The sequence below is a fragment of the Toxotes jaculatrix genome, chromosome 10 (assembly GCF_017976425.1).
Source record: "Toxotes jaculatrix isolate fToxJac2 chromosome 10, fToxJac2.pri, whole genome shotgun sequence".
Classification (NCBI taxonomy): Eukaryota; Metazoa; Chordata; class Actinopteri; family Toxotidae; genus Toxotes; species Toxotes jaculatrix.
In genome coordinates this window covers 1,055,355-1,082,437 of record NC_054403.1, presented here as the reverse complement: position 1 = coordinate 1,082,437, position 27,083 = coordinate 1,055,355, and the positions used below count along the sequence as shown (strand labels likewise).

Below are 27,083 nucleotides of genomic sequence, written 5' to 3'. Positions count from 1 at the left end.
CTACATCAACTTTTGTGTCGACAGCCTCACTGTGGACAAATGTCTCCGGGTGTATCCCAATCGGAAACCTTGGATGACCAAAGAGGTCCAGGTCCTGCTGAGGCAGCGTGACGTCGCTTTCAGAGCCGGGGATAGGGCACAGTACAGTGCAGCCAGAGCCGACCTGAAAAGAGGCATCAGAGAGGCCAAGGCAGCTTATAAGAGGAAAATTGAAGACCACTTCAGCGACAACAATATGCGACAGGTGTGGCAGGGAGTCCAGCAGCTAACCCGCTACAAGTCCAGCAACACCACAATGGCAGAGGGTGACGCTGCACTTGCTGAGGAGTTGAACCACTTCTTCGCACGCTTCGAGGGGGAAGGAGGACCCGAGGCAGTCACAGCTCGAGCACCGGACTACAGCAACTCCAGTCTCATGGTGCAAGAGCACGAGGTGAGGCGCACACTGAGGGCAGTGAATCCCAGGAAGGCCGCCGGACCAGACGGAGTGACCGGGAGGGTCCTCAAGGAGTGCGCAGACCAGCTGGCTGGGGTCTTCACCAAGATCCTCAATGCATCACTGTCCCAGTCCTTCATCCCACCATGCCTGAAGTCAGCCACAATTGTCCCACTGCCCAAAAAGACCTCCATCAGCAGCCTCAACGACTATCGACCAATCGCTCTGACTCCTGTTATAATGAAGTGCTTTGAGAAACTGGTCTGACGGCACATCATGTCTTGCCTCCCACCGGCATTCGACCCACTTCAGTTTGCATACAGAGCTAACACATCGACAGAGGACGCCATCGTCACAGCACTCCACACCACCATCTCCCACCTGGAACAGCAGGGGAGCTACGCCAGGCTACTCTTTTGACTTTAGCTCTGCTTTTAATACAATATTCCCAGACAGACTGACAGAAAAACTACTGGACATTGGACTTCCTTTCAACACCTGCTGCTGGATCAGAAACTTTCTCTCTGACCGTGTACAGAGAGTCAGAGTGGGTCCCCATCTCTCCACAGCCCTCAGCCTCAACACTGGATCACCACAGGGCTGTGTGCTCAGTCCCCTACTGTACACTCGGTACACGTATGACTGTGTCAGCACCCACCCAGACAACACCATCATTAAGTTTGCCCACGATACCACCGTGGTGGGGCTCATCTCTGGTGGAAATGAGACGGCATACAGGGATGAGGTCCAGAAGCTGGTGGGGTGGTGTTGGTGATCTCCAAGACTAATGAACTGATAATTGATTTCAGGAGGAAGAAGTCCAACCTTCAGCCCATCTGCATCAACGGGGAATGTGTGGAGAGGGTGCCCAGCTTTAAGTTTCTAGGAGTGCGCATAGATGCAGACCTCCAATGGAGCTCTAACACCTCAGAGGTTGTGAAGAAGGCTCGGTAGCGTCTCCACTTTCTGAGGATTCTCAGGAGGACCAATCTGAAGAGGGAGCTGCTGACCGTCTTCTACCGCTGCTCCATTGAAAGTGTGCTGACATATTGCATCTCTGTGTGGTTCTCAAGCTGCACCACGGCAAACAAGAAGGCACTACAAAGGGTCATTAACAGCGCCCAGAAAATCATTCGCCATCCCCTTCCCTCCCTGAAGGACCTCTACAACACCCGCTGTCTCAAGAGGGCACGCAGCATCTTGAGGGACTGCACACACCCAGGACACAGAGTGTTTAAGCTGCTGCCCTCTGGCAAGAGATTCAGGGCACTGAGAGCACGAACAAACAGACTCAGGGACAGCTTTTACAACAGGGCAATAGCCCTAATCAATGCTAACAAATAGCCTCACTTAATCTGGTTTGCCACCTTTCCGACAGCAGGTCATGTGCAATAAACAATGTCTTTGTCTTTGTATATATTTTACATACTGTATATTTATATCCTGGATATATTTATTTTATTTTATTATTTTATTCTACTTTTTCTATTTTACTTCTTTATTCTGCACTGTGATTGTATGTCTTCTTTTGCACTGATGTGGGACAGTACCTCAATTTCGTTGTACTTTTGTACAAAGTATGATTGTGCAATGACAATAAAGATTTATCTTATCTTGTCTTATCTTATCTTATCTTATCTTAAAAGCATGAATAATCAACTCCAGATCAGGGCTTGATGTTGTTGTCAATGTTTTTGAGTTTCGCGATGTTCCTCAAATGAAAGAAGCAGCTTTTCACCAACTTCACCGAATGCTTTTCCAGGGATATTGATTTGTCAAACAACACCCCAAGGTTTCTGATGCTTGACTGGACTGTGGAGCTCAGTGACCCAAGGTGTTGCTTAATATGAGGGATTTTTTCATCCGGGGTGATAATCAGCGTCTCAGTTACATTCATTTCACACCTCTCTCACTGAACGATGCAATCCACCTCTCTCTCTCCCCCTCTGCCTGTGTTTGTGTGTGTGACCTGTCAGCTGCCAATCAAACTAATCAAGGAGGAACTATCGTAACGGTAAACCAAAAAATCACTTTGCTAAAATCAGACCAAAGGTAATTTCATTCAGGTACAAAAACTGCAGCCTGTGTATACTCCTGACAGATGCTGCTGAATGACTCACGGTACAGAAGCATGACAGAAATTAGTATCTGCTGGTTCCATTGTTGGTCAGTTCAGACTGTTATGCAGAGACCAGGAACACAGCGAAAATGAGCCAAATGCAGAGACCCAGGCAATCTGATTAATGAGCATATTTTAATAAGAAAAGTCACTGTCTTACAGAGTCTGTTCAGCCAGGAAACAAAATTCTGAAAAAATCAAGTGTCCATGTAGGGAAAATTCAAAAACATAAACTTAAGGCAACTAAGACATCTTACTGAAACCAAAACAGCAAAAGAGGTGAATCCAAAGCAACATGAGGAACTGAACACAGGGGAGTGAACACAGGAGCAAACTCAGGAGCAGCATCCACCAGCTTGTGTATGATCATCCTGCATTCACTGTTTGGAGACTCCTGGATGTTTGTCATCAGGGCAAGGGCTTTCAGCACCTCGTGGATCCCCATGGTCCCACAGAGCGGTTCTGGATACCAGTCATGTACCCATATTTAAATTACTGTTTCTTCTGATGCCAGTTCATGGTGGCCTTTTGTCTTTTATGTGTTTTATGGCTTATTCTTATTGTCATGGTTCAGTGTAATATGTCTACATGTATAATGTTAGTGCAAACAGAAAGCAAAGCAAAATTAACGAAAATTAAATCCACAATTTACTGGGTGTTGCATCCCTCCCTCTCTCCTCGAGTGCTTTGTTGGCCGGAGCATTATAAACCCTAAGCTCCTCCCAAGACCAACCAATTTACAATCAATACATTAAATGAGATCTCTGGTCACCACATCTTCATAATCAGGTCCCACATTAAACCCACAACACAACAAATCATCATTTCAATAATTCACACATACATGAACCTGCTGCATCATATCATTCATTATATAAATGCAAAACCAAAATCCACCCTCCCACTCAGTGGGACCTGGTATGGCAATTAAGCAGCTGTACAGGTACCTATCACTATATAAGGCAGCCTTCTTCAGCTGCCAGTACTGCACCAAGGCCCACTCAGGCCCCACCTGCACAAGGAAGCGGCGTTCAAAGTCAGGCCTCTGTAACACAGGGGAAGAGCATGATTTTCCTTTCAGACCTTGGAAAGCCATCTCACACTCTTCACTCCATTGCAGAGGATTATGGGCCAACTTACAAGTGAGGTTAGTCAAAGATGGAAACTACGATTATTACAGGAGAAAAATGTTGCTGACTTTTATTTTTTTAAGATTCTAATCATGATCTTGTCCTTTCACATTAAAAGCATCATTGTCAACATCAGTGTTTTGTCTTTCTCTGAATCTTGGGACAACTGAGCTGATTCAGTTCAAACTAAAATGCTGCCACAGTTTATCTGAAAGATCTGAGAAAAAACAAAGATAGAAACTTGTCAAACTGTGTTTCAGAGGTTCATAGAGTTAGAAAGCTCCTGACTACTCTGAAGAGTTTGAGCCTCAATTCTATGAAATGTAAAAGTCAACTTAAAAAAAAAAAAAGATGAGAGTGAAAACCAGCAGCTGAAATTTAACTAAAACAAGAAGCTGTGAAGTTTATTCGAAAAATGTTTAAAGAATTTTTCAGCTTCATCTGTCATTTTTACAGTGTATACCTGGTTTTCACCCTGTTTTTCATGTTTTACAGTGAATCCTCTGCTGCTGATGATACTTGTGTACTTTTGCTGCTGATGTTGTCATTGGTCATTTTCATTTGAAGGCAGCTTTTCCTGCCTTAATCAGCCTGTGGAGGAGGCGGACCTGAGCCGCTGCTCTCCCGCAGTCTGAGCCGCTAAATGCGGTCTGAGCTCGGCCGGACAGCGGCTGGAGAACAGCTCTGACTTTCTCTGTCATTAGATGAACTCTACGGGACTGAGCTCAGAGGGGCTGACAGGGTTTTTCAGAGAGACAGTTAACACTCCATCCACAGAGTCAGAGGCCTCTTAGTCCTATCAGGACAAACTCTACCTGATGAATTAGATGATAAAGACCCAAATCCATAAATACTGTCACAATAAAGCATCTCAGTGGCTCTGATAGGTGATTATATCTCTGTGGCTGGTCACAGTACAAACAGAAAAACTGTCTGTCAGGACATATTTGCTGTTTTTATTGGTCTATCTGTGTCTCTGCTGTTTGGTTTGGATTTGGTTTGTTGTTGCTGCTTCATATAGTTCAGACTTTACTATTAGAAAAGGCAGGAAAGTGCCAGGGACCCCAACTAAAAGGGCCCCTGGAATAATATTGAGGAAAAATGAACTGAGTCTCAGTTGTTTTGTGTGGAATAATCACCTGCAGCTTGTTTCATCAAGTCATTTTCTACAGAAACACTGCAGACAAACAGATTGTCAGATAAAATCAGTGGATCTCAGTCCATCTGTGTGTCAGTGAATGGAAATGGTCGTCTCTGAATCATGTGTGAAAGATATGAAAGAGGAAAGAAGAGCCAATCAGTGGAGGAGCAGCTGATATTTCTGCAGGACAAATGATGGAGAGGATGATTTCAGTTGATGTACAGATGAATGATTTGTGTTTTCTCTCCAGATGAAGGTAGAAAGTGTGTGTGAGCTGATGTGGATGTGAATTCAGCATCATGAATCAGTGTGAGGACAGAGAGGAGGGAGCCCCTCCCCCAAAAAAAGTCTGTGTGGGGACCATGAGATCCAGACCAAAAGCTCAGAGGTGAGATGAGGATCTCTAACTGTCCATGACTCTTCTCCATGTCAGAGCTCAGCACTCACATCACTGCACCATCATTATTCACACTCAAAGCTCTGTGTGTGTTGTGTTGAAGGCCAGAGCAGCAGCACACACCAGACTCTGCTGGACCTGGACCTGAACATGGACCTGAGCCCAGCTGTGTGTCCATGAAGAGTGACATGTCAATGGGTTGCATCATTGATTTCAAAGTACAGCCTCCCTCTGCTGCAAAGAAGTGAGCTGCAGCTGACTACATGTTTTCTTCTTTACTATGAGAACACTGTATGAATAATAGATATGTTGTCCCTGTCCCCATGTCCCTGATGGTCCTAATCTCTGTGTCCACCAGGTTCCATCAGAGACCAGACTTCCCTGTACTTGAGCCCAGCTGTGTGTCCATGAAGAGTGACAGGTCAAAGCGTCACATCATTCATTTCAAAGGACAGCGTCCCTCTGCTGCAAAGAAGTGAGCTGCAGCTGAGTTTAAAATGTCTCAGACAGCTGTCCTGTATAACTGGTCTTCTATGAAAGATGAAGTGATTGTGTTTTGTCTCCAGACTTCATGAATGACACAGTATATGAACATGATCAGGCTGAAACACAGGCTTTAGTGGCAAAGTTGATGTTTCTCTTTTCAAGAAAAGCACTTCTTATGTTCTTATATGTGTCATTCAGATCAGAACTAAAACTCCCTGTAACTCAGCACCTATCCAGTTCCAGTGTTTGTGTTAGTGTCCTGTAGTAGAGGTGAGACTTCTGTCAAACCCAGTGTGAGTCCTTAAAACTCATCATTTAAAAGGTGGACTTGTTGTGATGACTCTAGGTCATGAGGTACAGAACTGATTGCTTGTTTCCTCTCATTGAGAATGTCACAGCACAGTAGTGTTTGCTTTAATCAGGACAGTCACCACAGAACATAAAAGCAGCTGTTGTTTGTGTACAAAGCATAAAACGCTCACAGATGCCGCAAACAAAATGTGAGCTAATTCTTCATGATTCCTCCACAGAGTGGACCAGGAGAGCTCAGAGGTTCCCAGTGCTCAGTCTGCCCAGCAGCATCAAACACACCTGGACTCCATATTTATGGTCTGTACATGGACAACAACTACTTTGACATCTGTTGTGTTGACAATAATCTCCATGCTGCACTTTTTAGAGCAGTGGATTGTCAGTGTGTCCAACATGGATCTGATGTTTGGCTCCATGGTTTTACTTTGATTGTGTCATTCATATAGTTTTCTGTTCCAGCTGCTGGAGGAGAACATTGTCACTTTTGTGAAGAAGTAGCTGAAGAAGATCCAGAAGGTTGTGAGTCCAGATTACCCACAATGCTCAGAGAGTCAGAGGGAGGATGAGGAGATGTTGGACGGTGAGGATGAAGAGCAGAGGAGGAGCAGCAGAGAGGCTTTTGTGAAGATCACAGTGAACTTCCTGAGGAGAATGAAGCAGGAGGAGCTGGCTGACTGTCTGCACAGCAGTAAGAGGATTTCTCTAAAGATTCAACATGATGGACAAATGGGACATTTACAAACGTCTCAAGACATGGAGGGACATATGTTCATGTGTGTTCTTTAGGGGGATGAACATGTTATGTTTTCTTAATGAATCAGTCATTGATGTTTCTTGTTTGTTCATTCAGGACATGATGCTGCAGTTTGTCGACGTAAACTTAAATCTACTCTGAAGAAGAAGTTCCAGTGTGTGTTTGAGGGGATCTCTAAAGCAGGAAACCCAACCCTTCTGAATCAGATCTACACAGAGCTCTACATCACAGAGGGAGGGACTGGAGAGGTCAATGATGAACATGAGGTCAGACAGATTGAAACAGCATCCAGGAAACCAGCCAGACCAGAAACAAGCATCAGACAAGAAGACATCTTTAAAGCCTCACCTGGAAGAGATGGACCAATCAGAACAGTGATGACAAAGGGAGTGGCTGGCATTGGGAAAACAGTCTTAACACAGAAGTTGACTCTGGACTGGGCTGAAGACAAAGCCAACCAGGACATACACTTCACATTTCCATTCACGTTCAGAGAGCTGAATGTGCTGAAAGAGAAAAAGTTCAGCTTGGTGGAACTTGTTCATCTGTTCTTTCCTGAAACCAAAGAAGCAGGACTCTGCAGGTTTGAAGAGCTCCAGGTTCTGTTCATCTTTGACGGTCTGGATGAGTGTCGACTTCCTCTGGACTTCCACAACACTGAGATCCTGACTGATGTTACAGAGTCCACCTCAGTGGATGTGCTGCTGACAAACCTCATCAGGGGGAAACTGCTTCCCTCTGCTCGCCTCTGGATAACCACACGACCTGCAGCAGCCAATCAGATCCCTCCTGAGTGTGTTGACATGGTGACAGAGGTCAGAGGGTTCACTGACCCACAGAAGGAGGAGTACTTCAGGAAGAGGTTCAGAGAGGAGGAGCAGGCCAAAAGGATCATCTCCCACATCAAGACTTCACGAAGCCTCCACATCATGTGCCACATCCCGGTCTTCTGCTGGATCTCTGCTACAGTTCTGGAGCACATGTTGACCACAGAGCAGAGAGGAGAGCTGCCCAAGACCCTGACTGACCTGTACTCACACTTCCTGCTGGTTCAGACAAAGAGGAAGAAGCACAAGTATGATGGGGGACATGAGACGAGTCCACAGGAGCTGACGAAGGCTGACAGGGAAGTTCTTCTGAAGCTGGGGAGGCTGGCGTTTGAACATCTGGAGAAAGGAAACATCATGTTCTACCAAGAAGACCTGGAGCAGTGTGGTCTTGATGTCACAGAGGCCTTGGTTTACTCAGGAGTTTGTACAGAGATCTTTAAAAGAGAGAGTGTGATCTTCCAGAAAACAGTCTACTGCTTTGTTCATCTGAGCATTCAGGAGTTTCTGGCTGCGGTCTACATGTTCCACTGTTACACAGAGAGGAAGACAAGAGAGCTGGGGACTTTCCTGGGACAATACTACAAACACAGGAACTCAAACCCAGAGTCTTTTTTTGGGAAAACTTTTAAGCATTTTGGAAATAACAATAGCAGCTACCCATCACTCGATGTCCTCCTGAAGGATGTCATGGAGAAATCTCTCCAAAATAAAAATGGCCACCTGGACCTGTTTGTTCGCTTCCTTCATGGCCTGTCTCTGGAGTCCAACCAGAGACTCTTAGGAGGCCTTCTGGGTCAGACAGAGAACAGACCAGAAATCATCCAGAGAGCCATCAACAACCTGAAGGATATGAACAGATATGATGTTTCTCCTGACAGAAGCATCAACATCTTCCACTGTCTGATGGAGATGAACGACCTCTCAGTACATCAGGAGATCCAAGAGTTCCTGAAGTCAGAGAACAGATCAGAGAAGAGACTCTCTGAGATCCACTGTTCAGCTCTGGCCTACGTTCTGCAGATGTCAGAGGAGGTTCTGGATGAGTTGGATCTGAACAAGTACAACACATCAGAGGAGGGACGACGGAGACTGATCCCAGCTGTGTGGAACTGCAGAAAGGCTGTGTAAGTCCAGACATGATCTTTAACATTATCAGTCAGTGTAGATTAGTAGTTTAGTTTTTTCAGATATACACAGTATGAAATTATTCTCATAATAGTTTTATAATTTGTCAGCTGTGTGTTTTTCTGGAGATGTTTTAAATGTGTTTGTCAAACGTAGATTTTTCAGTTGGTTGTGATTATTGCTGTTAAGTTTTTCTGTTTATTAGTAACTGTTACATTCTACATTCATTTGTTAATTCATTCATATTATTTTGAGTCTTTTTGTTTTCATGTAACTCTGATAAATCAAATTCACATTTCAGATGATTAAACTCTACTTGAAACATAATTATGAATATTATCTTCCATTTCTGCCAGTAGATCCCCCTAAATCCTCCACACTGCTCCTTTAAAGTCTTTCCATATTTTGTGTTAAATAAATCAGAAGCAGGTGTTTTCTCTCCTGGTGTAGAGGAGAGTAGAATCAGGAAACACACACCTTCAGCTTCATTTAGCTACAGCTGAACTCATGAAGTCATTTCTTACAGTGTAGTTGTGTTAGGAGGAGACCACTTCAGTCAGTGTGGACCACAGGAAGGACGACTGCCACCAAAGACTCTTTAAATCAACACGTGACATTTGACTGTTGGTTGAAGTCAAGAAATGTGAATTTGTCCTTTAATGTTGTTTAATGACACAAACTTCAGGAAGAAAAAGATCATGTAAAATTTGGATTTGAGTCCAACATGTCTGATTTGATCTTTATCTTCTAATTCCAGACTTGACTGAGCTCAGCAGCATGTTATGAATCTGTGTTGACATGAATAGTTGTATGAATGTTGTGGTGACATTTGGATGATGTGTGTAGAAGGCTGACATTATGATGATCCACAATAAGAGAAGGACAAGGTCCCTCTACTCATGTTAGTGAAAGCTCATTGATTAGGACATATCTGATTGGATTAGAAATGATTTTTATCCACATGATTTATTCTTTATGCAGATTGAGTTCCTGCAGTTTGTCAGAGATCAGCTGTGCTTCTCTGGCCTCAGCTCTGAAGTCCAACCCCTCCCATCTGAGACACCTGGACCTGAGCTTCAACAAGCTGCAGGATTCAGGAGTGAAGCTGCTGTGTGGTTTTCTGGAGAGTCCACACTGTAGACTGGAGACTCTGAGGTCAGTTCACTGTCTGTTACTGTTGTAGATCTTAGATCTTTAATCCACAACTGTACCTGGTTTATCTTCAGCTCTTTTTAATCTCACATCTGTCTCTTCTCAAACACAGTTCTACATCAATCTGTGGACAAATCTGTGCTTTTTCACACAGTGTAACTACTTCAGCAATTGGACTAACATTTTTTTTGTTTTCCAGCCTTTGAGGAACAAGAGGAGCCCTCAGCTGTGCTGTTTTATTCATTTTATCTAGACTGACAAATGTATGTCATCAGCAAATTCTCTTGATTTTCATTGTGAAGAAACTGCAGCACATCATTTTTGAGCAAAGGCCATTTGACCCTTTTCTCTGCATTTTAGCTTTTAGTAAAGTCAAATATTCAGCTGCCTATCACAGATGATTTTACCTGACTGAAGACATGTTCAGCAGTTTCTACCTCCACACACACACACACATCAACAGACACACAGAAACACCATGTCCACCTTGTGGATTAACTTTCAAAACAAGAGCCTTAGCCAGGTAAGTGGAGTTTACAGGTAAGCTCCACTAGTGTGTGTAATCAAATAAATTCCATTTTAAATGTTAAGAAATTAAAACTTTCTTCTGTTTAAGGATGCAGTTCATTAATCTCACATTATGATACAGAAACTTTCTTCTTTCCCAAGTTTCCAAAGCATATCATCTCAGTTACTGTCATTTTTAGCCATTTCCATCATTGCTTCAGCAGTTACTTTCAGGTTTCAGATTCCAGTTTCCTTCAGTTTTCAGCATTCACACACATTATCATCAGGAAATGCCTTTTCTAATTCTTCTGTACAAATTCTGGCACATTCCTCGTCCCACAGCATTGAGAAAACCCAGGCAAAGTATACATCAGACTTATGTCAAACTGCACATTCAAAGTTTCCATTTGAAAATCAATAGGAAGTTGAGAGAAATTGATCAAACCCACTCATATTTGGAGCCATAAAACTTTGTCACACTATCACACAGAAACATGGTTGAAAAGCTGTTCAGTGGTTCACAAGACTTGAGATTATCTCAGGTTAAATTAGTATTTTGATTTCTGGTCTGATTTCTACAAAATGACTGTCTCAGATTTTATAATGGGTGTGTATTGTGTGAAATGTTCAGAGCTGGAGTGTGTGACATCACCCACACTCTGTCTGCCATCACTGAAAAATCTCCCAGAAAACGTCTTTCAACCTCTTTTCATTTTCACAGTTACCAACCTTCAGGGATAATTTATATATCAGAAAGTAGATTAACGTGTCCTCTCTCACCCAGTGTTACTCTCACTGTGACATGACCCACAGTTTTTAAGTCAGTATGTATCACAAAAAGCTCAGACCAAGGACTCAATTGCACGACTCGATGATGACTCAGAGAGTGGTGAGTGGACAGGTTTATTGACAGGTAAGGGTCGGTACATGGGAAGTCAGTTGAAACAGGCAAAGGTATCTAAGGACAGGCAAACTCAAGAAAACACAAGGGGAAAGCAAAGTTTAAAACAACACTGGAAAAACACTAGAGATGCTTGATACAACAGACAAAGACAAAATAGAACAAAGGGAACAACTTAAATACATGAGGGGGTGGAGAGACAATAGGAAACAGGTGCAACACATTAGGGTGGGGCAGGTAATCAAACAGGCAGGAAACAAAGGAGGGCAGGAAGTAAATCTGAAAAGAGGCAGAGAGAGCAACAAAATAAAACAGGAACACAAAATACAATGACAACAAAAAGGAACAAGAAGACATAACTGAGTCAAGGGGGAGACATGACAGTCTGCTCTGTGCAGAGTACTGACCAAAACTCCCACAGACTGCCATGTTACACTGAGCTCTTCTGTCCGTGCCATGAACAGAGATGATTTGAGTATTTAAACTGTGACAGCTCCTACACCATAAACAGTAGAGTTTAGAGTAAAATACGGTAATCAGTGTCTTCACTGAAGACTTGTGATGATCATGGAGAAAAGGTTTTGTTGACAGGGCTTTTCATTTTCAAGCTATCAGGGCATTTACATGTTTCATCAGCTCCCCTGATGAAAAATTTTGGCTTATACCAGGGGTCTTCAACGTTTTTCAGGCCAAGGATCCCAAAACTTACGGAGAGATGGAGCAGGGACCCCTACCCCCCTATATTTTGTAAAATTGTGTTTTATATTAAACTGAGCTTAGTGCCATGTATAAATATACATTGTTATTGTGCATTCAGTACTAAGCTATTCAAACAATACACAGGCTCATATATTAATGTTTTTATTTTAAACGTTCAAGGTACAGTGTGTAGGGTGGCCATGTCACTGCCATTTATAAACATAGGTAAATGATTGGCACAACAGCGAAAGGGGCGGGTCCTCCTCTTAGTGCACAGGAGGCTTGGAGGGACAGGCCTAGTCTTGTGCAGTGAGTGAACCAGTGCCCAGCTTGAGAGAGCTCCTGTGTGTCGCTGAATGTGTGCATTTCTGATTGAACAGCTTAAGCCTCCATTGATCCATTCTCTAATATGTTCAATTCATGTTAACATGTTTTTAAAGACATTTAAATTTGTGAGGAAAAAATGGTGGGGGATATATATTTCATATATATATATATGAAAAATTAAATAATCAAATTGTCTAATCAAACAAAAATTTCACAGCCCCCCTGCAGTACCACCGCAGACCTCCTAGGGTTCACGGACCCCCTGTTGAAGACCTCTGGCCTGGGGTCTAGTCACCATAGAAACCAATGATTCAGCAGTAACTGGACAGAAGTTGAAAACTGACTATGATTAGATTAATTAACTCTTTGTTTCACAGGGACTATTTTTATTGTCGACCATCTTGTCCTCTCCTAGCAGAAAATAATCAGCAGCTTTAAGTCAGATCAACACAGCTGTTACTAATGATATCAACAAAGTCTTGATACATGTAGTGACTCTGCTCAGGGTGAGGATAAGTCTCCAGGACATGAATGAAAGTCCATATAATGTCCTCTTTAATGGTTCAAACATGACTCAGTGTGTGTGTGAACCTGTGAAGGCTGACATTATGATGATCCACAATAAGCGAAGGACAAAGTCCCTCTACTCATGTTAGTGAAAGCTCATTGATTAGGACATATCTGATTGGATTAGAAATGATTTTTATCCACATTATTTATTCTTTATTCAGATTGAGTTCCTGCAGTTTGTCAGAGATCAGCTGTGCTTCTCTGGCCTCAGCTCTGAAGTCCAACCCCTCCCATCTGAGACACCTGGACCTGTGGAGAAACAACCTGCAGGATTCAGGAGTGAAGCTGCTGTGTGGTTTTCTGGAGAGTCCACACTGTAGACTGGACACTCTGAGGTCAGTTCACTCTCTGTTACTGTTGTAGATCTTATATCTTTAATCCACAACTGAACCTGGTTTATCTTCATCCAGAATTTTAATCCATTCATCTTGAATGAATGAATGAATGAATGAGATTTTAAATAGTTGTTGTTCCATATTGTGACTTTTTCTTCTCTCAGACTAAGAATTATTCCTTCAGTTTCACTTCATTTCACTTTACTTTATGTGACTCAACTCAGAGTGTAGAGAGGTCTGAGGAGTTTAAATTATAAAGCTCAAAGTAATACAACTTATTGCTACTGAGCGGTGACACAAATAACTAAAAAGTTCAAAAAGGAAGAGTGGCAGACATGCATTCAGTTTATTTAAACATAGATAATTAAGACAAGAAGTGTTGAGAACTAACAGGCCTGAAAGAACAAAAGCACTCAGGTAAGTACAAATGATAGCCTTTATTCTACAATACTGAAATAACCTAGATAGCACCAACTGAATACAACAATAAAAGTTTAAAACTAGACAATTCCCCTGCAGGAAATGTGAGAGTGGTGCATTGCACTACTGTTTGTGTGTGTTATTGTGCTATTGTGTGTCTGTCTGAGTCTGTGTGTGTCTGTGTCAATAGTATCTCTGTCAGTAAGATAAGACTTGAACCAAATAAAAACAGTACCAGAGAGGCCAGTCAGGATGTGAAGTCTGTCTAAAAGAATGGTGTGACCTTAAGTCAAAAGCTGCACTTAAGTCAAGTGATACTAATACAAATACAGATACTTGTTTATTTATTTGTTTTATTTTTTTTTTCATATCCATAAATCACCATGACTGGTCCAAAAGACAAGTTGGTATAAAAATACTGTAAGACTTTAAAAAACATTCAACTGATTAAAAACAAGCTTTTCTAAAATGTTACTTTAAAATGGTAAATTGGATTCTGGTCTGTGGTTTTTAAGTATGGAGGGATCTAAATTGTTTCTCTTCAGAAGGGATTTGTCTCTGGCTGTCTTAGGAGCAGCAGGGAAGACACCCATCTAAAGAGAAACATTTGCTATGTTAAGTAAGTCTTCATTAAAAAAGCTATGACCCGCGGCCCGGTTGTTATTGTTATTGTTATTGTTATTATCAGTAGTAGTAGTGTTATATTGTGTGTATGTGACTTTGCTGCTGATCATTTTCCAAAGTTTTCCATTAAATCCATCTGTAATTTGGGATCAAATAGTTGTTGTTCAGTTGAATATGTGTTTAGTTGTGGATTTCCTGAGCTGATCTGCAGGATAGAGACCAGGACCAAGCAAGACATTTTTCCTGGATCAGGACTGAACATTTGAAGTTTGATCCATTTCAGTGGAGAATCAAAGTCAGTTTTTAGTCCAACATGTCTGATTTGATCTTTATCTTCTCATGTTAGTGAAAGCTCATTGATTAGGACATATCTGATTGGATTAGAAATTATTTTTATCCACATGATTTATTCTTTATTCAGATTGAGTTCCTGCAGGTTGTCAGAGATCAGCTGTGCTTCTCTGGCCTCAGCTCTTAAGTCCAACCCCTCCCATCTGAGACACCTGGACCTGAGCTTCAACAAGCTGCAGGATTCAGGAGTGAAGCTGCTGTGTGGTTTTCTGGAGAGTCCACACTGTAGACTGGAGACTCTGAGGTCAGTTCACTGTCTGTTACATCTTAGATCTTTAATCCACAACTGAACCTGGTTTATCTTCATCCAGAACTTGAATCCATTCATCTTGAACGAATGAGTGAATGAGATTTTAAATAGTTATTTTTCTATATTGTGACTTTTTCTTCTCTCAGACTAAGAATTATTCCTTTATAATAAACTTTATGTGACCCAACTCAGAGTGTAGAGAGGTCTGAGGAGGTAAAATTATAAAGCTCAAAGTAATATAACTTACTGATACTGAGTGGTGACACAAATAACTAAAAAGTTCAAAAAGGAAGAGTAGCAGACATGCATTCAAACAAATATTAACTTTATTTAAACCTAGATAATTAAGATAGGAAGTGTTGAGAACTAACAGGCCTGAAAGAACAAAAGCACTCAGGTAAGTACAAATGATAGTCTTTATTCTACAATATTGAAATAACCTAGATAGCACCAACTGAATACAACAATAAAAGTTTAAAACAAGGGTAGAGTCCTCACTGTGGGGAGATTCTATCACAACCTGCTTATACTCACACCATGTGCTCAGCTGGTGCTGATCCCACTAGAAGACACTTCAAACACTGCAAGTCTACAAACACTGCACTGCACATGAGAAAATTCAAGACACGACTATGTGACCGCCACCATTTATATTACCACACAGCATGCAGAGTGTGTACCCTGCAAACTGCTCCCCACAGGCTGGACCTCTACCTAAAAATAAAAACAATTAGAATCAGTTGGTTCAGATAAAATGAACCAGAAAGGACTTATATGGACAGATAATTAAAAACTCAATAATGAGTTCACAGGCAACTAATGTCTGTGCAGCAGAATCATTACATCAGTCCCTGTAAAAACAACATGTGAAGTAAATAAAGCCAATAAAAGAACTGCTCAGGCAAAGCAGCAGTCTGGATCTGGGCCTGAAAGAGGCGACAACAACTATTAAAAATGTGTATTAATACTTTAGGGGATACAGCCCCACTACACTGCCTTTAAATAAGTTTCATACTTAAGGACATGTGGGGGCCTACTACAGAATCCCCTGGCTCTGTCTGGTTCAGTGGATAAGACTCAACAAGGTGCAACCCTCAGTCTTCCTGTCAGATGGAAACACACATTGCTATAGAACACAGGGAAAGAGCTGAGTTTAATTCAACCACAGCCGACCTCTTGAGCACCAACAGCCTACAGGCTCACAGGACTGCACAGATCTGTGGAATCAGAAAATACCTCTATTAACAACATAAATAACCTTTTCCCTTTGTCTCTGTCTCCAAATCCAACTTTCCCTCACCTGCACACACCAAAGCACTGCTCACAGGAGGCCTCAGACAAAGAGGAAGTGCTGCACCCTCACCTGGGCTTTTATAGACGGGCATATCTATTCCTACCCATTAGTGGGTGGAGTTACAAACCTAAACCAGCCAAGCCTCTAAGCCTAACTCAACCCTCACATTTAATTACAAAAACCTATTCAGCTACAAAGTTCATAAAGCAGAAGGTCATGTAAAAACTTCAACAATGAAGAGGATTTTATTCGTCCTCATCTGAGTTGATATTTATCATCTAAGTACAAACTTTGGGATTAAAATACTTTCTCTTCACTTTAACATGGGTTTAGTTCTAGATTTCCTGAGCTGATCAGAGACCTGTACTGTGAATCAGGATTTGGGATTAGCCCGGTAACTTCAGGTTTAACTCTGGGTTTTCAGAATTACGAAGGTGGTTCACTTGTGAACAGATTACATCACCATGGTAACTTATGCTACACAGCTAACCTGCTCTGGAGCAGGTAAACTTCGGAGGATCAGATCAAAACCTTTCCACAGCCCAAATATTGACCAATCAGATCACTGGAAAAAAATGGAATCATCATTCCTACAGGATCCCAAATGCAGCATTTTTTTTTTTTCTGGATGAGTTGAATCATTTTTCTGTTGGAGGTTTTCCATGTGCTCACTCTGGTTTTAAAACAAACAGAAGGAGAGTTTATCACTAAATAACAACATAATAAATATTCTAGTTTCATTTGAAGTGAACAAAGATTCTTTAATCTGACAGAATTCCTGACACTGTTGATGCTTTTACTCTTATTGCATCACTGCAGCTCAGAATAACATGAGGAGACTTTGTGATGAGAATTGTTGATTAAAACTAAACCCTCTGATGTCTGTTAGAAAAACTGTCCACACACTTAAAGATTTCATATGATTAGAAATGAACATCTCAGTCAGACTGAGCCTTTAAGTAGTGAACTGCTTTTCTCCTTCCTGCTTTGGAAGCTGAAAGAGTTAATTCACTGTTACTTTACCATGCATCACACTCTCATAATAATTTGTTGCTAATTAAGTAAGAAACTTAAAAATAATTATTGTACTTATCTACATTATATCCTTGGTCTGACATTATCAATTGTAAATCAATTCTAGCTTTTCTTTTCTATTTGGGTCATGTGGTCACCAAGCAAGACATTTTTCCTGGATCAGGACTGAACATTTGAAGTTTGATCCATTTCAGTGGTGAATCAAAGTCAGTTTTTAGTCCAACATGTCTGATTTGATCTTTATCTTCTAATTCCAGACTTGACTGAGGTCAGCAGCATGTTATGAATCTCTGTTGACGTGAATAGTTGTATGAATGTTGTGGTGACATTTGGATGATGTGTGTAGAAGGCTGACATTATGATGATCCACAATAAGAGAAGGACAAAGTCCCTCTACTCATGTTAGTGAAAGCTCATTGATTAGGACATATCTGATTGGATTAGAAATGATTTTTATCCACATGATTTATTCTTTATTCAGATTGAGTTACTGCAGTTTGTCAGAGATCAGCTGTGCTTCTCTGGCCTCAGCTCTGAAGTCCAACCCCTCCCATCTGAGACACCTGGACCTGTGGGGAAACAAGCTGCAGGATTCAGGAGTGAAGCTGCTGTGTGGTTTTCTGGAGAGTCCACACTGTAGACTGGAGACTCTGAGGTCAGTTCACTGTCTGTTACTTCTTTAATCCACAACTGAACCTGGTTTATCTTCATCCAGAACTTGAATCCATTCATCTTGAATGAATGGATGAATGAGTTTCAGTTCCACTTCATTTCAGTCAGTGCAATCAGATGTTATTTTTATAGCACTTTTCATACAAATACATAGTAGCACAAAGTTCTGTACACAGTGTTAGTCCCTCCACCCCACACAGACACACACCCAGAATCCATCAATAACCACAGTTCAGTAAAGGTTTCAATATAAACAGGAACTGAGGAAACATTTCATAAATCTCAAGGCTTTGCAATGAGAAAACACTGGAGGCTATATAGAAAAATAATATAAAATATGTAAATAACAGGAACAATCAAAATGATAATAAAGTGAATAATTTGAGTGAAAAGTGAAGATTGAAAAATGTTAAAAGGGAAAATCTGATGGAGTAAAACCAGAAATCCCAGAAAACAAACAGACAGACAGACAGACAGACAGACAGACAGACAGACAGACACACAGACACACAGACACACAGACACACAGACAATCAATAAATCAATCAATAAATAAAGAGTAATAAAAAAAGACTAAAATGTGTGGATAAACAGACAAATAAATAAACAAATAAACTTAAATTAAAAGCCAGATTAAAGAGGTAGGTCTTGAGTTTGCTTCTAAAAGTATCAGAGTTCTCTGCTTCCCTCAGGTCTTCAGGGAGGCTGTTCCAGAGACTTGGACTATAGTAATAAAAGGAGGCTTCTGTTCTGACCTTAGGTTTAATTAAAAGGCCACTACCAGAAGACCAGAGGGTTCTAGAGGGCTCATAGGTTAAAAGCAAATCTGATAAATTGTTTGGACCAAGACCATTAAGACCTTTATAAACCAATAAAGGGATATTAAAATCAGTTCTGAAGCAGACAGGAAGCCAGTGCAGAGACTTTAAAATCGGTGTAATGTGTGCTCTCTGTCTGGTCTTTGTCAGTACACGTGCTGCTGAATTTTGAAGCAGCTGAAGCTGAGATATGTTCTTCTTAGGGAGACCAGAAAGCAGAGTGTTGCAGTAACCAATTCTGCAGGTGATAAGAGGCTGCAGCAATGTCTCTGCATTGGCTTGAGAGTTGCACTCTGGCAATGTTCTTCAGATGATAAAAAGCAGTTTCAATTACATTTTTAATGTGAGGCTCAAAACTAAGATCTGAGTTGAAGATGACTCCTTGGTTTTTCACTTGTTTACAGGCTTTTAGTGTCAGAGTTTGTTTGTCCTGATTGAGTTGTAGAAAATTTTCTGCCATCCACAACTTGATATCTAAAATACAGTTAAAAAGAGCCTGGATTGGCCCTGGGTCATCAGGAGACACAGTGATGTAAAGCTGTGTATCATCAACATAGCTATGGAAGCTGATGCAGTGCCTGCTGATGACATTTCCAAGTGGCAGCATGTAAAGGTTAAAAAGTGTAGGACCTAAAATTGAACCTTGGGGAACACCACACTTTAATTTATAGCTTTTAGAAGAACATACGCCCATGCTAACATAAAATTCTCTGTCAGTAAGATAAGACTTGAACCAAATAAATACAGTACCAGAGAGGCCAGTCAGGATGTGAAGTCTGTCTAAAAGAATGGTGTGGCCTTAAGTCAAAAGCTGCACTCAAGTGATACTAATACAGGTGTTTTTTTTTTGTTTTTTTTTGTTTTTTTTCAAATCCATATATCACCTGAGGTCATTTCCAATCTTGACTAGTACAGTCTCAGTACTATGACTGGTCCGAAAGACAAATTGGTATATTTCAAAAATACTGTGAGAGTTTAAAAAACCATTGAGCTGATTAAAAACAAGTTTTTCTAAAATGTTACTTTAAAATGGTAGATTGGATTCTGGTCTGTAGTTTTTAAGTGTGGAGGGATCTTAATTGTTTCTCTTCAGAAGGGATTTGACTATAGCCGTCTTAAGAGCAGAAGGGAAGACACCCATCTGAAGAGAATCATTTGCTATGTTAAGTAAGTCTTCATTAAAAAGCTATGAAAGGCTCTAAAAAGGGATGTAGCTATGGGATCTAAGAGCAGGTTGATGGTTTTCATTGAGAAATGACTTTACCAAGCATCTCAGCATCAACCAGGATGAATTTCTCCAGTGTTTCCTCATACAAAGGTTCTGTGGTGATTGAATTTGTATGCTTACACTGAGATCATTTTCATCTGATAGAGTCTATTTTATTTTTGAAGGGGACTCTAAAGTCTTCACATTTGAAGCTGTTAGACAGACTGCCAGCCTTCATAAAGGCAGGATTAATTAGGTTGAGATGAGGATTTTGGGGTTGTTCCGGTTTTCAATTATCAATTAGGAACAGTAAAAAAGGCCATGGGTAATACATAGATCTAAAATGTGGCCTTTGTTATGGGCAGGCTGTGTAACATGTTGAATAAAATTCATACAGTAAAGCAAGTTTGAAAATGAAAAAGCAGCTGATCAAAATCTTTTGACCTAATTTAAACAGATTTGTAAAACCACCAGAGTCTAAAACCTGAGGAATAAAAAGTGGTTTAAAACTGGATAAAAATATTGATTAGTGGCAGAACTCCTTCTAAAGACTCAAAACCACCAGATCCAGTTGTCATGAATAATGTCTGTTGACTTCAATGAAACCTTCAGAACTCACACTCGTATTTGTCACAGTCAGCAGACTAATGTTTTCTAAATGAAGTGTAGAAAATGTCCAGTGTGAGTTGTTCAAAGTCCATTTTTATCACAACAATATACAGAAGATCCTCAGAACTAATATTTGTATAAATCAATTGTAAAAACATGTATTATTATTATTATTATTGTTGACATGAATAGTTGTATGAATGTTGTGGTGACATTTGGATGATGTGTGTAGAAGGCTGACATTATGATGATCCACAATAAGAGAAGGACAAAGTCCCTCTACTCATGTTAGTGAAAGCTCATTGATTAGGACATATCTGATTGGATTAGAAATGATTTTTATCCACATGATTTATTCTTTATTCAGATTGTGTTCCTGCAGTTTGACAGAGATCAGCTGTGCTTCTCTGGCCTCAGCTCTGAAGTCCAACCCCTCCCATCTGAGACACCTGGACCTGAGGAACAACAAGCTGCAGGATTCAGGAGTGAAGCTGCTGTGTGGTTTTCTGGAGAGTCCACACTGTAGACTGGAGACTCTGAGGTCAGTTCACTGTCTGTTACTGTTGTAGATCTTATATCTTTAATCCACAACTGAACCTGGTTTATCTTCATTCAGAACTTGAATCCATTCATCTTGAATGAATAAATGAATGAATGGGATTTCAAATAGTTGTTGTTCCATATTGTGACTTTTTCTTATCTCAGACTAAGAATTATTCCTTCATTTCAGTCAGTTGTCATGAATAATATTTCTTGACTTCAATTAAACCTTCAGAACTCACACACTCGAAAATGTTGCTGTCAGTTGTATGAATGTTGTGGTGACATTTGGATGATGTGTGTAGAAGGCTGACATTATGATGATCCACAATAAGAGAAGGACAAAGTCCCTCTACTCATGTTAGTGAAAGCTCATTGATTAGGACATATCTGATTGGATTAGAAATGATTTTTATCCACATGATTTATTCTTTATTCAGATTGAGTTACTGCAGTTTGTCAGAGATCAGCTGTGCTTCTCTGGCCTCAGTTCTGAAGTCCAACCCCTCCCATCTGAGACACCTGGACCTGAGGACAAACAAGCTGCAGGATTCAGGAGTGAAGCTGCTGTGTGGTTTTCTGGAGAGTCCACACTGGAGACTGGAGACTCTGAGGTCAGTAGAGGGTTGGAGTCAGTCCATGCTGCTTTCATCAGTATTGTCCTAAACACAGTTCGTATCAAAGCAAAGATCCAGTGTCTCCTGTAAACCTCCAACTTTCTCAGTGGCTGTTTTCAGAAGCAGATCAGATGTTCATCAACACACAGAGACTCTTTCTTTAAATGGAACATGAGTTGACATGTAACAGCAGTGAATCCATCACTAAACTGTTTGTGCAGTAATGAAGCTTCATGACTCAGCAGTTTATTTCCACTGTGGACTTGAGTGAAATGTTCAGAGTAAACAGACTTGATGCTAAAAGTCTCTGCAGGTGTGTGAGCTTCCAGCTCAGTGTCTTCACTCCAATACGTTAACATGAGAGCTGAGAGGAAGCTGCTACACTACACAGCTGCTCCACTTCTGCTCTGAACAGGACTGAAGTCCCTGCTGCTCTTTATACTGGATGTGCTGCATCAGTGACTGACAGCTGATGAAGTGAGTCTCTGTAAACACTGATTTATCACCTCTGTTGTCTGTCTTTGTCTCTCAACAGCTGGAGGTAGTGATCTTTCTAAAGGACAGAGTGAAGAGGACGGTGTGTGTGTTGAGAGAGGACGAGCTGTGTCCTGATGATCCAGAGAGGTTGAAGCAGCAGCAGCTTGTGTGTAGAGAGGCTCTGATTGGTCCATGTTACTGGGAGGTAGAGTGGAGAGGAGTGTTTCATCCAGCAGTGACTGACAGAGGAACCAGAAGAAGTGGAGAAGACTCTCAGTGCTGCAGTCTGAACTGCTCTGAGAACAGCTCCACTGTCAAGTCCACCATCATCCCTGTGTGTTCCTCTGGATCTGAAAGAGAATCATCAGTGTATCTGGACTGCTCTGCTGCTGCTCTGTCCTTCTACACAGTCTCTGCAGACACACTGAGACTCCTCCACCTCCTCCACCCTCCACCTGGACTCTGTCTTTCTTTATTCATTCACAGATGCTGAACCCAAAGTGATAAATCAGATTAATCAGTTCCATCATGTGGTGTAATGGAGCAGGTCTTGCAGGTTCAGAGTTATGCAGTAAGTTGAGGCATCATTATGTGTCTGCTGTACAAAGTACACAAGACATATATTAATATTCACCATGTCTTCTTCTTTAGTCCCAATGAACGATCTGTATATGTTTCAGAAGATGTCCACATTAGTAAACACAGAGCTGTGTGTGTCAGCCAGTGCTCTAGAGTTCCCCCTATTGAACACACTCTGGTACTGCAGATAACATTTAATCCAATTTTCTGATTGGCTGAGGCTGGTGAATTTTGTGATTGGCCATTTCATTCATGTGAGAACATGACTGGAACTTGTACAGGTTTAGGCTGTAAAGTTGGCTATTTTAACATGGGGGTCAATAGAGAACTTCTCACTTCTGGAGCCAGCCCCCAGCGGCAGCCGAGGAACTGCAGCTTTTTGAAAGAGGAAGTGATCTTCACTGCTGAAACCTACAACTCCCCCTTTGTAAAATGCAGAGAGTACACTCAAAAAAATAATTATGCCAAAAACGTAGACTTTAAGTATTTTAATTACATGTAATTTTTCCATGCAAATTTATTACATAAGTTCAATGTGAAGGTCCAATTTACTTCAATGTGTTTCTATCATACCAAGACAATGTGAATAAATTAAATAACTTATCCAGATCTGATTAAAGTTAATGCAAACTTATGCATAAACTTTATGTTTATTCAGTTATCATATATACAGTTAAGGGGAACTTTCACATAAACTCTATGTATTTATTAAAGTATCATATATACAATAGTAATGCATTTCTAATTGGCTATTCTGTCTTCTGTCATAAATCACAAAGCAAAATACAGCATATAGTTGTGACAACTTTATTGCCAGAAACAAGTTCAAAAGTACAGCAACGTTTAAATGTGTCTGCACTGTTTAGATGCCATTGTACACCTATATCCAATGTGTTGGAATTTAAACGTTCTAAAAAAGGCGTCACAGCTGGCACATATACCAGATGCCCCACTCAATTCACGCATGCATGCCTACCTCAACATATGGCCCACACAAACACAAATTAGTAAAAGAAGATCAGTAAACAGAAATGATGAATGCCATTCAGTCTTACACTGAATCATATTGTGATATATCACTGTCCATGCTGGCAATCATTTTTAAACTTTGAAAACTACCATGGCTTTTGGCCTGTAAGCCAACCCCTTTCCATCATGTAAGAAGCAGCGCACGGGCACAATATAGCACAGTATAACACTAACAATGCTACAAAAATGTTTAAAATACAGCACCTTTGAACAATTAGGAACATTAATTACATTTGACATTTTGCAATTAGAAAAGTGAAACGGTTTTCCAGTAGATTATACCAATAAGGAATACAGGCACAGGGCTAAGTTATGTATTGTACCCAAAACAATATTACATAAAAGATGAAATGTGAAATGTTACCACAACAGATAAGAATGAAAGTACAAGATTTGAACCGTATCTAATATTCTGCCTCGCTCATGAGTGTAAATAGAAAGAGCAAATCAGAAACCATCACTAACTCACATCATAAAATGGCCCGAGTGTATTTCACATAAAGGGTTCAACCAAAAAATACAAACAATCACAAATACAAACAACACCATTTGGATGTTCACTGCAGTTATCCTCAACTAATTTGAAAAATGTAAAACCAAATAAGAAAACACAAACATTAGAAATTTTTTTTTAGAAATTATTCAAGGTAAAAAAGTGAACTTAAGTCATAATTCCAAGGAGAGAGCCCCAAGCAAGCTCTGCTAGTTGGCAGAAATGCTAAAAGTTTAGTGTTTAGCATGTGAAATAACAGCAGTGATGATGTAATGAGGATGTATGATACAATCATCTGGATTACACTGGAAATGATGCAGGTTCCTCCAACAAATGCTCCATCCCTTCCAACAGCACATTATAAGAAAGACCTGCAAGTTCAAATAAAGTCAAAGTGGCAATAGAAGATCCAAACGTCAAACAAGCCAAACTGTGGCAGGCTCAAATGTCCATCACGTTAACTTATGAGCTTATTGAAGCATCTTTATTTTAAGTGTTTGGACCTTTGGGGACAATCTGTGACCATCCAAGTTCATCAACACTTTCTGGAAGAACTCGAATGTGAACTTGTGTTCCTGGGGATAGCTCAAGTTGAGAGTGTAGATTAATCCAAAAAGTATGACACATCCAAAGGAAATACTTCCCAGGTTGCATAGCAGTTCCACACCCTCAATCACCACTCCAACATCCTCTGGATTTTCCTCATCATCAGCACCATCTTTTCGGATCACATAAAGCCCCATGGTGGTCTGCGTGATCTCTCTCTCAGCTTCTTCACTGTTGATGTTCTAATAGTGAAAACCAATTTGACAATTTTGAAATAAACTGATAAAACATTGCAAGTTTAAGACTGAAAGGTCACAGTAAAATAAAATTACTGACCAAGTACTCCTTGATGAGAGTATTCCTGTCCTCATTGAGATAGACAAACAGACTTCGAAGTACACAGTCCCTCTTGACTACAATGTCTTCACTCTGCAAAAGAATTTATATTAAATTAATTTAATCAATTAATTAATCAATTAATTCAATCAATTTTTCAAGACTCCTTCGACACCTTTTAAGAGGAAAGGTGTAAAGTTGATGATGTAAGAAGAAAAGGAAAACCTATAGGAGGTAAGAGGAAGAGTGGAAAAGAGTAGTAGAAAGATGAAAGACAAAAGAGGGGGATGATTAAGGTCAGATGAAGGAAAGGTTAAGTATAGAAGTTGAAGACACTAAAAAATGGGAAAGGGGTCCTACATCACTCATGCATGAAGGAAAGAAAGAATGGAGGCAAAGGAATGAAAAATTAAGGAGTCAGAGAGGGTGGATAGAGGAAAACAAAAGACAAATGAGGAAAAAAATTAAACAGAAGGTTGATGGGAAAAGGAGATTTTTCATGGGGAAAAAAACATATTTGGCTAAATAATGCACAGTTTAATGCACTTGCCTTAGCTGTTGGAGCCATGAGGAGTTTGATCTTCCTTCCAGCAGCTCCTCCTCTACTGCTGAAGACCTTCATCAAATTAGCTGTGTATTTGTCAAGTTCTGCCAAGAACTTGGCTTGAAGTGGCATCGTTGTTATACGCATGAATTCTGCATTTATCTATAAGAGAAACAGTGATGGAGAAGAAATGTAAATGGGAGATCCAAAGAAGTTATAACTTTCATGCTTAAAAAAGCAGGGGCTGAATAAGGACAAACAATTTGGACTATAAAAGGAGACTTGGCACTTGGGCAGAATCTTTTAGGTGTCCTTGGGCAGATGAATCATATCACAATCTTCTTGAATGATGAGTGGTCTGTACTCAACATTCTAATGTGAATCATCATTTGCTTTATATATTTCAGGACTATGTCAAGCTGTAAACAACAAAAAATCATAAAAGGACCTGCCCCAGTTCATGTCAGGCTCATTGTCAAGCTATAGAGAGCAGTTGTACAAGCCATCAATACCAAAGTTGTGCAGCTACACAAAATCTGAATAGTGACAGCTGATTGTTCGTCAATACGCTGAAATGTCACCACTCCGCATTTCAAAACTTTCCACTGGAAAAGTGAGTGCACAGTCTAGCTTTATAACCAAAAATTTGTCTCCAAATTGTGGTCCTAAGAAATGCTACTCACATGAAAAACAGTGGGAAATAATAATTTATAATGGCTTCGTTGTACAAAAAAATTATGTTAATACAGAATAATCTTTCTCCCCAGGAAATTATTATCAGCACATAATTTTGGAAAGCAGTTCTACATCAGCAGAGCAGTGTGCAAAATATCAACAGTAATACTCACCTCACTCACTGTGAACAAGGCAGGCCATCTGCTCACAAATTCAGAGATTAAAGGTGAGTCCTGGACAACCTCCTGACGTCTGTAGGAGAAGGTCTTCTGCATTTTCGCCTTGACCACAGCCTCATTGTTTTTCTTTTTCACCTCCGACAAGAGAGCTACTTTTTCATTCTCAAGACTCTCTCCTGTTTCACCGTTAGGGAAGGATGGGAGAAAGTTAACCTCTGCTTTTCTTGGTTTTTTGATATTTGCGGCCGCTTTTTCTTGACCTTTGCGCTTGTTCTTGAGGGAGTTTACACTGACTTCAGGGTGTCCAATCTTGCACAGTTTTGTGCGAAAATTGGCAACTTTTGTCTTTAGATACTGTTTCCATCCTTCATGGCCAGCACGAGTTCCTCTTTCCCTCAAACATGGATGGGTATGCACTAAGACCTCAGCAGCCTCTTCAATTTGGGAATCAGTGGGGTATGCTGTATATTTGAAGATCTGTTCAGCCATACCTTCAAGGATATCCATTCTTAGCTTTGGGGGACGAGTAAGAAGAGTCCCATTTGCTCTGAATTCTGCATTTGCTCT

At 40.6% G+C, this 27,083-nt stretch overlaps 1 protein-coding gene and 1 long non-coding RNA gene across 2 annotated transcripts in view; one reads left to right on the top strand and one right to left on the bottom strand.

Moving 5' to 3' along the window:
• LOC121188636 (NACHT, LRR and PYD domains-containing protein 3-like) overlaps positions 1-27,083 on the bottom strand; it is a gene marked incomplete at its 5' end in the record, with an annotated part of 119,822 nt that overhangs the window by 5,994 nt on the left and 86,745 nt on the right. The gene's annotated exons all lie outside the window — the stretch shown is intronic.
• LOC121188642 lies at positions 5,178-6,293 on the top strand. The gene is made up of 3 exons (XR_005894724.1): positions 5,178-5,214; positions 5,327-5,467; positions 6,240-6,293. It is a non-coding gene; the product is annotated as an uncharacterized LOC121188642 (long non-coding RNA).